General features: G+C 46.7%; 1 non-coding gene across 1 annotated transcript; it reads right to left on the bottom strand.

Moving 5' to 3' along the window:
• Positions 1-10,856: 10,856 nt before the first annotated feature.
• LOC143956622 (U6 spliceosomal RNA) lies at positions 10,857-10,963 on the bottom strand. The gene has a single exon (XR_013269963.1). It is a non-coding gene; the product is annotated as a U6 spliceosomal RNA (small nuclear RNA).
• Positions 10,964-11,511: the final 548 nt, after the last annotated feature.

Below are 11,511 nucleotides of genomic sequence, written 5' to 3'. Positions count from 1 at the left end.
GGTGTCAGTGGGAGGGATAGTGCCCCATAATTGGTGTTAGTGGGAGGAATAGTACCCCATCATCGGTGTCAGTGGGAGGAATAGTGCCCCAAGGGCCAGCAAAGGGCCACATCCAGCCCGCAGGCCACAGTTTGGAGGCCCCTGGTTTAGAGAAAAAACACTGTAGACTGTGGTTTGCTGTTGTACAGATAGATTGTTATTTACCTCCGTACTCCGTCTCTGTACCTTTCTGAACTCTTCATATCTATAGACTCTCCCTCACTCTCAGGTCTTCTTCTTCCATTCATCTCAATGTTCCTTCTGCCCACCTGACAACTATGGGATTGAGAGCCTTTAGCTCCCCCCCCCCCCCGACACCCCCCTCCCCCACCTGACATCCACAACATTGATTTCTACCTATCTTCAAATCACATCTCAAAAATCATCTTTTATAACTAGCATACTCCGTCAGACTTCAGAGATTTGTTTTTGTAATTTAATAATTATGTAATGTATTTTATTTTATTTCATTTATTTATTTATTTATTTTTTGCTTTGTTGTTATCTTTGTAAGGTGACCTTAGGTATTCCTCAAGGCGACCTATAAACAAAATGTATTATTATTATTATTATGATTGTTATGTTGTTGCATTGTCCATCATTTTCTTTTTAACACAATACTATTTGTGTTAGAAAGAAAAGTAGGAGAGAGTGGGAGGAGCAGCAGTGCAGAGGGCTGGAGGAGCGGAGTTCCGATCTCTGCTGAGAGCCAGGGGAAACAGATTTTGTAGGTGGAAACCGTCCATCATCTCTCACCGCCTGCCCTTTACTGTGCAGGCAGCCGCGGGCAGCAGAGAGATTACATCATCTCTCTGCTGCCTGACTCTGGGACACAGCAAAAGACAGTCCCCACCTTAGCAGCAAGTGGCAATCGGCAATGAGTGGCAGGCGACGTGGCAAGTGACAATCTGCATCTGGTGGCAGGCAAGTGACAATCTGAAATGTGTGGCAGGTGACGTGGCAAGGGACAGTCCACATCTGGTGGCAGGTGATGTGGCAAGTGACAATCTGCATCTGGTGGCAGGCAAGTGACAATCTGAAATGTGTGGCAGGTGACGTGGCAAGTGACAGTCCACATCTGGTGGCAGGTGATGTGGCAAGTGACAATCTGCATCTGGTGGCAGGCAAGTGACAATCTAAAATGTGTGGCAGGTGACGTGGCAAGTGACAGTCCACATCTGGTGGCAGGCGGCATGGCAAGTGGCAATCTGCATCTGGCGGAAGGCAAGTGACAACCAGCAATGTGTGGCAAGTGACAATCCACAAAATGTGGCAGGTGACGTGGCAAGTGCCAATCCGCATCTGGTGGCAGGCGACGTGGCAAGTGACAATCCCCATCTGGTGGCAGGCGACGTGGCAAGTGACAAGCCCCATCTGGTGGCAGGCGACGTGGCAAGTGACAATCCCCATCTGGTGGCAGGCGGCATGTGGCGGAAGGCAAGTGACAACCAGCAATGTGTGGCAAGTGACAATCCGCAAAATGTGGCAGGTGACGTGGCAAGTGACAATCCGCATCTGGTGGCAGGCGACGTGGCAAGTGACAATTCCCATCTGGTGGCAGGCAACGTGGCAAATGACAATCCCCATCTGGTGGCAGGCGACGTGGCAAGTGACAATCCCCATCTGGTGACAGGCGACGTGGCAAGTGACAATCCCCATCTGGTGGCAGGTGACGTGGCAAGTGACAATCCCCATCTGGTGGCAGGCGACGGTGGCGATTGCCTGCAAAAAATTGTATTTTCTGGCAGTGCCCCTCCCGAGACTAGACTCTGCATCCGCCCCTGGTTGTATATACACAGTATCATCGTGGCCGTTTGCCGTGTGATCGCTCCGTCATATGACGGAGCGATCACATGTAAACAAACCGGCGTGATTTCCGGTTCCTCCCTTCCCTCTCTGCTCACACTGAACAGAGAGGGGAGGGAGGAACCGGTGGCAGCAGTGCTGTGGGCTGTATGTGTAGTGCCCACAGCACTGCTCAGTGACAGATCCATCCATTCATTCTCACCCATCCATACTCTGCATACCCATCCATACTCTGCATACCCATCCATACTCTGCATACCCATCCATACCCATCCATACTCTGCATACCCATCCATACTCTGCATACCCATCCATACCCATCCATACTCTGCATACCCATCCATACTCTGCATACCCATCCATACTATGCCTACCCATCCATACCTATCCATACTCTGAATACTCTGCATACCCATCCATACTCTGCATACTCTGCATACCCATCCATACCCATCCATACTCTGCATACCCATCCATACTCTGCATACTCTGTATAGCCACCCATACCCATCCATACGCTGCATACCCATCCATACTCTGCATACCCATTCATACTCTGCATACCCATCTATACTCTGCATACTCTGCATACCCATCCATACTCTGCATACCCATTCATACCCATCCATACTCTGCATACTCTTCCATACCCATCCATACTCTGCATACTCTTCCATACCCATCCATACTCTGCATACTCTTCCATACCCATCCATACTCTGCATACCCTTCCATACCCATCCATACTCTGCATACCCATCCATACTCTGCATACTCATCCATACTCTGCATACCCATCCATACCCATCCATACTCTGCAAACCCATCCACACCCATCCATACTCTGCATATCCACCCATACTCTGCATACTCTGCATACCCATCCATACTCTGCATACTCTGCATACCCATCCATACTCTGCATACCCATCCATCCATCCATCCATGCTCACCCAACCATTCTCGGCATACTCATCCATCCATCCATGCTCACCCATCCATACTCGGCATACTCATCCATCCATCCATCCATGCTCCCCATCCATACTCAGCATAATCATCCATCCATGCTCAGCCATCCATGCTCAGCATGCTCATCCATAATCAGCATACTCATCCATCCATCCTCATCCATACTCAGCATACTCATCTATCCATACATTCTCAGCCATCCATCCATCCTCAGCAATACTCATCCATCCATCCAAGCTCAGTCATCCCATCCACCCACATCCATAATTGGACATACCCAGCCATACCATATATACCCATCCATAGTCAGCCGTATCCATCCATAGTCAGCCGTACCCAGCCAAAGTCAGCCTTAGTCAGCCATAGTCAGCCATAGTCAGCCATAGTCAGCCATACCCAGTCATAGTCATCCGTACCCAGTCATAGTCATCCGTACCCAGTCATAGTCATCCGTACCCAGCCATAGTCATCCGTACCCAGCCACAGTCAACCGTACCCAGCCATACTCAGCTGTACCCAGCCATACTCAGCTGTACCCAGCCATACTCAGCCGTACCCAGCCATGCTCAGCCATCCCCATTCATGCTCAGCCATCCCCATTCATGCTCATCCTTGCCACATCAGTTATCCATGCCACATCAGTTATCCATGCCAAATCCATGCCACTACAGTGCCTCACAAAAGTGTAATAAGTAGTCAAATTAGATTTGAATCCTATGTCCCTAGAACACCTGACAGTGCTCCATGCATTTTGATCCTCTATGTGGCCACGCTGTGGAAAAGTCTCACACATGTGGTATCCCCATACTCAGAAGGAGTAGGAGAATCTATTTTGGGGTGTAATGTTTGGTATGCACATGTTATGTGTTAGAAATATTGTGTAAATGGACAACATTGTGTAAAAAAAATGCATTTTCATTTTCTTTACACATTTTCAAAAAACTTGTAGAAAAAAATGACATGTTCAAAAGACTCGATATGCCTCATATGTTATACATTGGGTTGTTTTCTTTCCAAAATGGGGTTATTTTTGGGGCGTTTCCATTGTCCTGGTGCTCCAGGGCCTTCAAAATGTAAGAGGTAGTCAAGAAATGATATGTGTAATTTATGCTCCTAGAACGCCTGAAGGTCCTCCCTGCATGTTGGGCCTCTGTATGTGGCCACGCTGTGTAAAAGTCTCACACATGTGGTATCGCCATACTCAGGAGGAGTATCAGAATGTGTTTTGGGGTGTAATTTGTGCTATGCATATGCTGTGTGTGAGAAATAACCCGCTAATATAAAAATTTTGTGAAAAAAAAAAAAAGAAAATCTCGATTTGCAAAGAATTGTGTGAAAAAATGACAACTTCAAAAAATGCAGCATGCCTCTTACTAAATACCTTGGAATGTCTACTTTCCAAAAAGGGTTCATTTGGGGGGTATTTGTACTTTCCTGACTTGTTGGGGTCTCAAGAAATGAGATCAGCCGTCAGTACTTCAGGTGTGTTCAATTTTCAGCTCTATTTGTATGGAAAAAAAGACAAAAATTTCATATAGGTACAGTGTTGACTGACAGAGTAATTGTCATTCAAAATGTGAGAGCACTGAAAGCTGAAAATTGGTCTGGTTAGGAAGGGGGTTTAACCACTTGAGATCCGCGCTATAGCCAAATGACGGCTACAGCGCGGATCTCCTTTTCCGGGACGACGTCAATAGACGTCGTCCCGTGCATGAGACTCGCCTGATCACCGATCCGTGCAAGGGGTCGATCCCGACCCCTTATCACGTGATCAGCTGTCAGCCAATGACACCTGATCATGTGATATAATGGAGCCGGTAATCGGCTATTATTCCTCCTCGCGCTGACAGCGCGAGGAGAAAAAAAAAAGCCGATCACGGCCAGCCCTGCCAGTGCCCACCTGCCCCCTGCCAGTGCCCACCTGCCCCCTGCTTTGCCTGCCTAAATAAACAATGTGTCCCCCCTGTCAGTGCCACCCAGCAGTGCCCATAGTGACACCCAGCAGTGCCCATAGTGCCACCCAGCAGTGCCCACAGTGCCACCCAGCAGTGCCACCCAGCAGTGCCCACAGTCTGCCTAAACAAAGGTGCTGCACCCCAGTGCCACAAATCCGTGCCCAGCAGTGCCGCCCATCAGTGCCCAGCAGTGCCACCTATCAGAGCCACCTATCAGTGCCACCTATCAGTGCCCAGCAGTCCCATCTATCAGTGGTACCTATCAGTGCCCCTTAGTGCCACCCATCCGTGCCACCCATCTGTGCCACCCATCCATGCCATCTTATCTGTGCCCGTCTTTGCCCATCAGTGCCGCCTTATCTGTGCCCATCGGTGCCGCCTTATCTGTGCCTATTAGTGCCGCCTTAACTATGCCTATCAGTGCCCACCAGTGCAGCCTATCAGTGCCCACCAATGCAGCCTATCAGTGCCCACCAGTGCAGCCTATCAGTGCCCACCAGTGCAGCCTATCAGTGCTGCCTCATCAGCGCACTTCAATGAAGGAGAAAAATGACCTGTTTGCAAAATTTTATAACAAACTATTAAACATGATTTTTTTTTTTTTTTGCATCTTTTTTTGTTTGTTTAGCAAAAAATAAAACTCCGAGCTGTAATTAAATACCACCAAAAGAAAGCTCTATTTGTGGGAAAAAAATGATAAAAATTTCATTTGGGTACAGTGTTGTATGACCGCGCAATTGTCATTCAAAGTGCATCAGCGCTGAAAGCTGAAAATTGGTCTGGGACTGAGGGGGGTTTAAGTGCCCAGTAAGCAAGTGGTTAAGTGCCCAGTGGTCAAGTGGTTAATAAAGTGCAAAATATTGCGGCAACGCAGTGTTACAATGCGGTTGCATTTATATACATGTCTCAGGGTCACAACGCAGAAGTGCATTTGGGAGGCAGTCACCAGTCACAGAGCATTGTGATAAAATGAATGTAGCATGTTAGGGTCAGGCTCGGGACAAGGGGTAGGCGGGAGGGTGCCTTGGGTACTGAGGTATCATGTAAGGTCTGTGGGGGAACAGGGGGTTGAGAAGGTAAATTTGGGGGGCGGCAGGGGGTAAGAGCTGTTCTAGGAGGGGAAATTGGGGTGGGGGTGCTAGGAGTGGTGATTTGTGTTGGGATGGGGGACGAGGATTTGTGCTAGGAGGGGGGACTTGGGGGGGAGGGGGTTGTGCTACAAAAGTAAAATGGTAGAGGGAAAATATTTTTTTTTGGGGGGGGGAGATTTGTGCTAGTAGGGATGACTGTGGATAGATTTGTGCAAGGAGGGGAAATTTGTGTGTGGGGGGGGGGGGATTTTTGCTGACAGATATTGCTCATACAATTTTTTTTCGGGGAGGGCAGGGGGTTTAGAAGAGAAATTTTGGGGGGTGGCAGGGGGTAAGAATTGTTCTGGGGGGGGGGGGCGGTGCTAGGACTGGTGATTTGTGTTGGGATGGGGGGGAGAGGATTTGTGCTAGGAGGGGGGGACTTGGGGGGTTTGTGCTATAAAAGTAAAATGGTAGAGGGGAAAAAAATTATGAATAACGGGATAGATTTGTGCTAGCAAGGGAAATTTAGGGGGGGGGGGGGGGGCAGGGGGTAAGAATTGTTCTAGGAGGGGAAATTGGGGGGGAGGGGGTGCTAGGAGTGGTTATTTGTGTTGGGATGGGGAATTGGGCAAGAGAATTTGTTCTAGTAGGGGGGACTTGGGTGGGGGGGGGGCATGTGCTATAAAAGTAAAATGGTAGAGGGCAAATATTGTTTTGGGGGGACGGGAGGGATTTGCGCTAGTAGGTATGACTGGGATATATTTGATCTAGGAGGAGAAATTGGGGGGAGGGGGTGCTAAGAGTGGTGATTTTTGTTGGAATGGGGGATGGGGAAGAGGATTTGTGCTAGGAGGGGGGGACTGGGGATATATTTGTGCTAGGAGGGGAAATTTGTGTGTGTGGGGGGGGGGGGGGGATTTTTGCTGACACATATTGCTCATACATCTTGGGGGTTTGGTATGTTCCCACCTGGCCTCTGACGACCTTGCCCCAGCTCTGGTTGGGGTGTAGACAGGATGACTTTTTTGATCGCTCCGTCCCACAAACAGACACAGGCAGCCAAGTGCAGCTCCGTATGTGTCGTATTTCAGGCTGTAAGGGTTTACAGCGAGCCGGAGAGGAATTCTTCAAGATAATGGTGGGCGGGTGTGTATAAAACATGCGAGAAATCAGCAAATGTGGGTCAGCAGATGTGCCCGATCTCCGTTTGATTTCGCAGGCGTGGAAATGCTGCGCTGTGGCCTCTCCCAGGAATTCTTTTTTTTTTTTTTCCCAGCGACCTTTAAAAAAAAAACGCAGGCAACCCGATGGCGATGTGTTGGCGATGAACCCTCCATGACCCTGAGATCAATGCAAACTTTCTTGATTGTTTTAAATTGTAGCAACTGTGCCCCCCCCCCTCCCCCCTCCCTGTAGAACGCTCCCTCGCCCTTTTCTAAAGACAGATGTACGATCGCACCTTCAGACAAAAAAAAAAAACGTTCCTGCTCGCGGTTTTTATGCGGGACAATTTTTTGATGCGGTTCCTGCATAATGGGCTGCTCTACGCGCATTTGTCACCCCCCCCCAAAAGAAACCTCCGCTCCACAAGCTCAAGGTGATTTTTTTTTTTTTTTTAAGCGCCGTGTTTTGTCACGTGACAATCGTTGCCAAAAATCGCACTGTGTTTTGGGTGCCATTTAGAAGAAATGCCACTCACAATGCGCATCGCGCGTTTTGTAGCGCAAGTCATGCGAGGCCAAGTGTGAAGGGCGCCTAACTGATCGATGTAAGCAGCACGTTGGGTATCTATTTACTCGGCAACAACATCACCTTTCATATTTTACAAAACAATTGGGTTACATATTGTGTGTTTTTTTTTTTTCTATTAATGAAAGTGCAAATACCGCGTAACACAAAACAATTGCAATGATCGCCATTTTATTCCCTAGGGTCTCTGCTAATATATATATAATGTTTGGGGGAATCGAAGTAATTTCCTAGCAAAAAAATAAAAATAAAAACACCGATTTTTACATATATGAGAGAAATGTCAGAAATGGTGGTTATTGTCATCTGGTTTTAACCACTTGCCGACCGCCGCACGCCGATGTACGTCCTATTTTTGAAGAGGGATATCTCGGTAACGGCAGCAGCTGCTGCCACAACCGAGATATCCATCTCTTCAGGCGGCGGTCGGCTGTACGATAACGGTGGTCTCCGCAGCGGATTCGCCGCGCGATCACCGCTATCAGCGACGGGAGAGGTGCCACCCCCCCCCCCTCCCGCCGCCCTCCCGCACCTTCCGCCGCTTACCGGAGCCGTCGGTAGCGGCGGAGGCGATCGGGTCCTTCCGTCTGCTGGGCATAGAGACAAGTGAGGCTAAGATGGCCCCCACTCGTCTCTATACCATAGGAGGGCGGAAGCGACGTCAAAACGTCACTTCCGCCCATACCTCTTAAAGGTATATATTTTTTTTAAATGTCAGATTTTCTTTTTTTTTTTTTCTTTTTTTTTTTTTTGCATTTTAGCTCAAATATGAGATCTGAGAACTTTTTGACCCCCCGGATCTCATATTTAAGAGGACCTGTCATGCTTTTTTCTATTACAAGGGATGTTTACATTCCTTGTAATAGGAATAAAAGTGATCCATTTTTTTTTAAAAAAACAGTGTAAAAATAAATAAAATCAATTAAAATAAATAAGAAAAAAAAAAAAAATTTTTAAAAACACCCCGTCACGACGAGCTTGCGCACAGAAGCGGGCGCATACGTGAGTAGCGCCCGCATATGAAAACGGTGGTCAAACCACACATGTGAGGTATTGCCGCGATCGGTAGAGCGAGAGCAATAATTCTAGCCCTAGACCTCCTCTGTAACGCAAAAAATGCAACCTGTAGAATTTTTTAAATGTCGCTTATGGAGATTTTTGAGGCTAAAAGTTTGACGCCATTCCACGAGCGGGCGCAATTTTGAAGCGTGACATGTTGGGTATCAATTTACTCGGCGTACCGTTATCTTTCACAATATAAAAAAAAATTGGGCTAATTTTACTGTTGTCTTTATTCAAAAAAGTGCATTTTTTAAAAAAAAAAGTGCGCTTGTAAGACCGCTGCGCAAATACGGTGTAAAAAAAAGTATTTCAATGACCGCCATTTTATTCTCTAGGGTGTTAGAAAAAAAAACAATATAAAATGTTTGGGGGTTCTAAGTAATTTTCTAGCAAAAAAAAACTGTTTTAAACATGAAAACACCAAGTCTGAAAAAGAGGCCTGGTCCTTAAGTGGTTAATGAATGATACATATTGTAATAAAGGATCTTTCAAGCAATTTAAGTGTTTTTGATTGGCTGGCATCCATACAGTCACATTATTTATAATGAATTGTTTCTATGTTCAGAAATATAATAAAGAAAAAGTTACTTAGTCTCTCCTTTTGGTACCTTACAATTCAATAATCCTACTTATGTCAGGCGGAGATCAGTCCTTGCCCCCTCTCAGGGGAACACCGGACACCGGCCCGATCCAAGCGGACTGCTTACAAAAATGATATGCTTGGATCTCTGCTCATTGTATGGGACTTGCTGCCCTCTTGTGGTGTAAAAGTAAAAATTCAGTTAATTAAGATGATTTCTTCCCTAACCACTTACAGACTGGAAAGATTCCCCCCCCCCCCCTTAACCGCTTCAGCCCCGGAAGATTTTACCCCCTTCCTGACCAGAGCACTTTTTGCGATTTGGCCCTGCGTCGTCGCTTTAACTGACAATTGCGCGGTCGTGCAGGCGTTGCACCCAAACAAAATTGACGGCAAGTGGTTAAAGGGTACCTCCATTTTTGTGGGGGGGGGGGGGGAATAGCAAATAAAAAATGTATATAGTGTATATATAATTGTGACACAAGTCATATTGTAATCGAATGTTATTAGAAATGCCAGTTTCTTTTCAATCTGTAATTTTTGGTAAAATGTAATATGGGAACCTGGAGGAATTCTATACACGCTGACAGCGGAGGAGAAAAAAAAAAACGCCGATCACCGCCTCATCTGAAAGGGACATCGGTCACAAAGAGGAAGAGGTAATTATGCCTCATCTTTGCCACCTGACGGTGCCCACAGTGCCCACAAGTTTCACCTATCAAAGCCCGCAAGTGCCACCTATCAATGCCCACAAGTGCCACCTATCAAAGCCTGCAAGTGCCACCTATCAATGCCCGCAAGTGCCACGTATCAAAGACTGCAAGTGCCACCTATCAATGCCCGCAAGTGCCACCTATCAAAGCCCGCAAGTGCCACCTATCAATGCCCACAAGTGCCACCTATCAAAGCCTGCAAGTGCCACCTATCAATGCCGCAAGTGCCACCTATCAAAGACTGCAAGTGCCACCTATCAATGCCCGCAAGTGCCACCTATCAAAGCCCGCAAGTGCCACCTATCAATGCCCACAAGTGCCACCTATCAATGCCCACCATAGGTGCCAATCAGTGCCACCTAGAAGTGCTGCCTATCAGTGTAACCAATCAGTGCCCATCACCGCCACCCATCAGTGACCATCACTGCCACCTATCGGTGCCTATCAGTGTCACCTCAGCACAGTGGTGTAGTGGTTAGCACTCTCATCTAGCAGTAAGAAGGGTTGCTGGTTCAAATCCCAACCACGACGCTACCTGCCTGGTTTCCTCCCACACTACAAAGACATGCAGGCAGGTTAATTGGATTCTCTCCAAAATTGTCCCTAGTATATGAATGGGGACCTTGGATTGTGGGCTCCTTGAGGGTAGGGACCGATGTGAGTGTGCAATGTACAGGGATAGGGACAATTGTAGACACTCACTCAGGATGGACTGGTGTCTTTATTCAACCTTACTAACTATGTAACTATGAACACCACTCCCAGGAACATGCTGCACTCAGGAGGTGAGCGATGTTCCCCATACCTCTTTTGGAGGTTATTGCACTGTTTTCATTGTTAGATAATGTCTAGAGTTAGTCTAAGTAATATATGAAAAGAAGTGATGTTCAAAAAAAAAAATATATATATATATATGGAACGCTTCACAAATTTGCGTGTCATCCTTGCACAGGGGCCATGCTATTAATCTCTGTATCGTTCCAATTTTAATATATGTGCTGCCAAAGAGAGCACCCGATACCTATATTTTGATAGTTTAGTAATAGTTAAGTTATTATTTCAGATTTTTGGATTTTCGTTCTTTTGAATTTTCGGCTTCTCATTCTTATTTTTGGATTTCCAAATTTCCGAATTTTCAGATGTTTGGATTTTCAAATTTTGAATTTCCAAAATTTCAAACTGTTGAATTTTCGAATATTTAGATTTCTGAATATTCTGAATTTTTTTTTAAATGGGCTTTCGTTAATTCGGATATTTCTGAATGAATGGATTTGTCAAAATTCATTAAAAAACAAATTCAGAACAAAACAAATTGCACAGTCAGGGGCAGACTAACCATTCGGGCACTCGGACACTGACCGAGGGCCCCATGCCGCTAAGGCGCCCCGTCAGGGTTGCCAACCTCAGTAAAACCAGGGACAGATTGTAAAAATCTGTGTATTGTTACATCTGTCCCTGAAATGTCAGACAGCGACATCATTTTGATGTAAAATTTTGGAGGCTATAGCTGCTCCGCCCCTCCTCTACCTCCTCAGCCAATGGGAACAGAGTGTACATGCCCC

The sequence above is a fragment of the Lithobates pipiens genome, unplaced genomic scaffold (genome assembly GCF_037356315.1).
Source record: "Lithobates pipiens isolate NorthernLeopardFrog02 unplaced genomic scaffold, aLitPip1_a1.2 Scaffold_37, whole genome shotgun sequence".
Taxonomy (NCBI): Eukaryota; Metazoa; Chordata; class Amphibia; order Anura; family Ranidae; genus Lithobates; species Lithobates pipiens.
The sequence above is the reverse complement of the archived record's forward strand: the minus strand, read 5'-3'. Positions and strand labels throughout refer to the sequence as shown.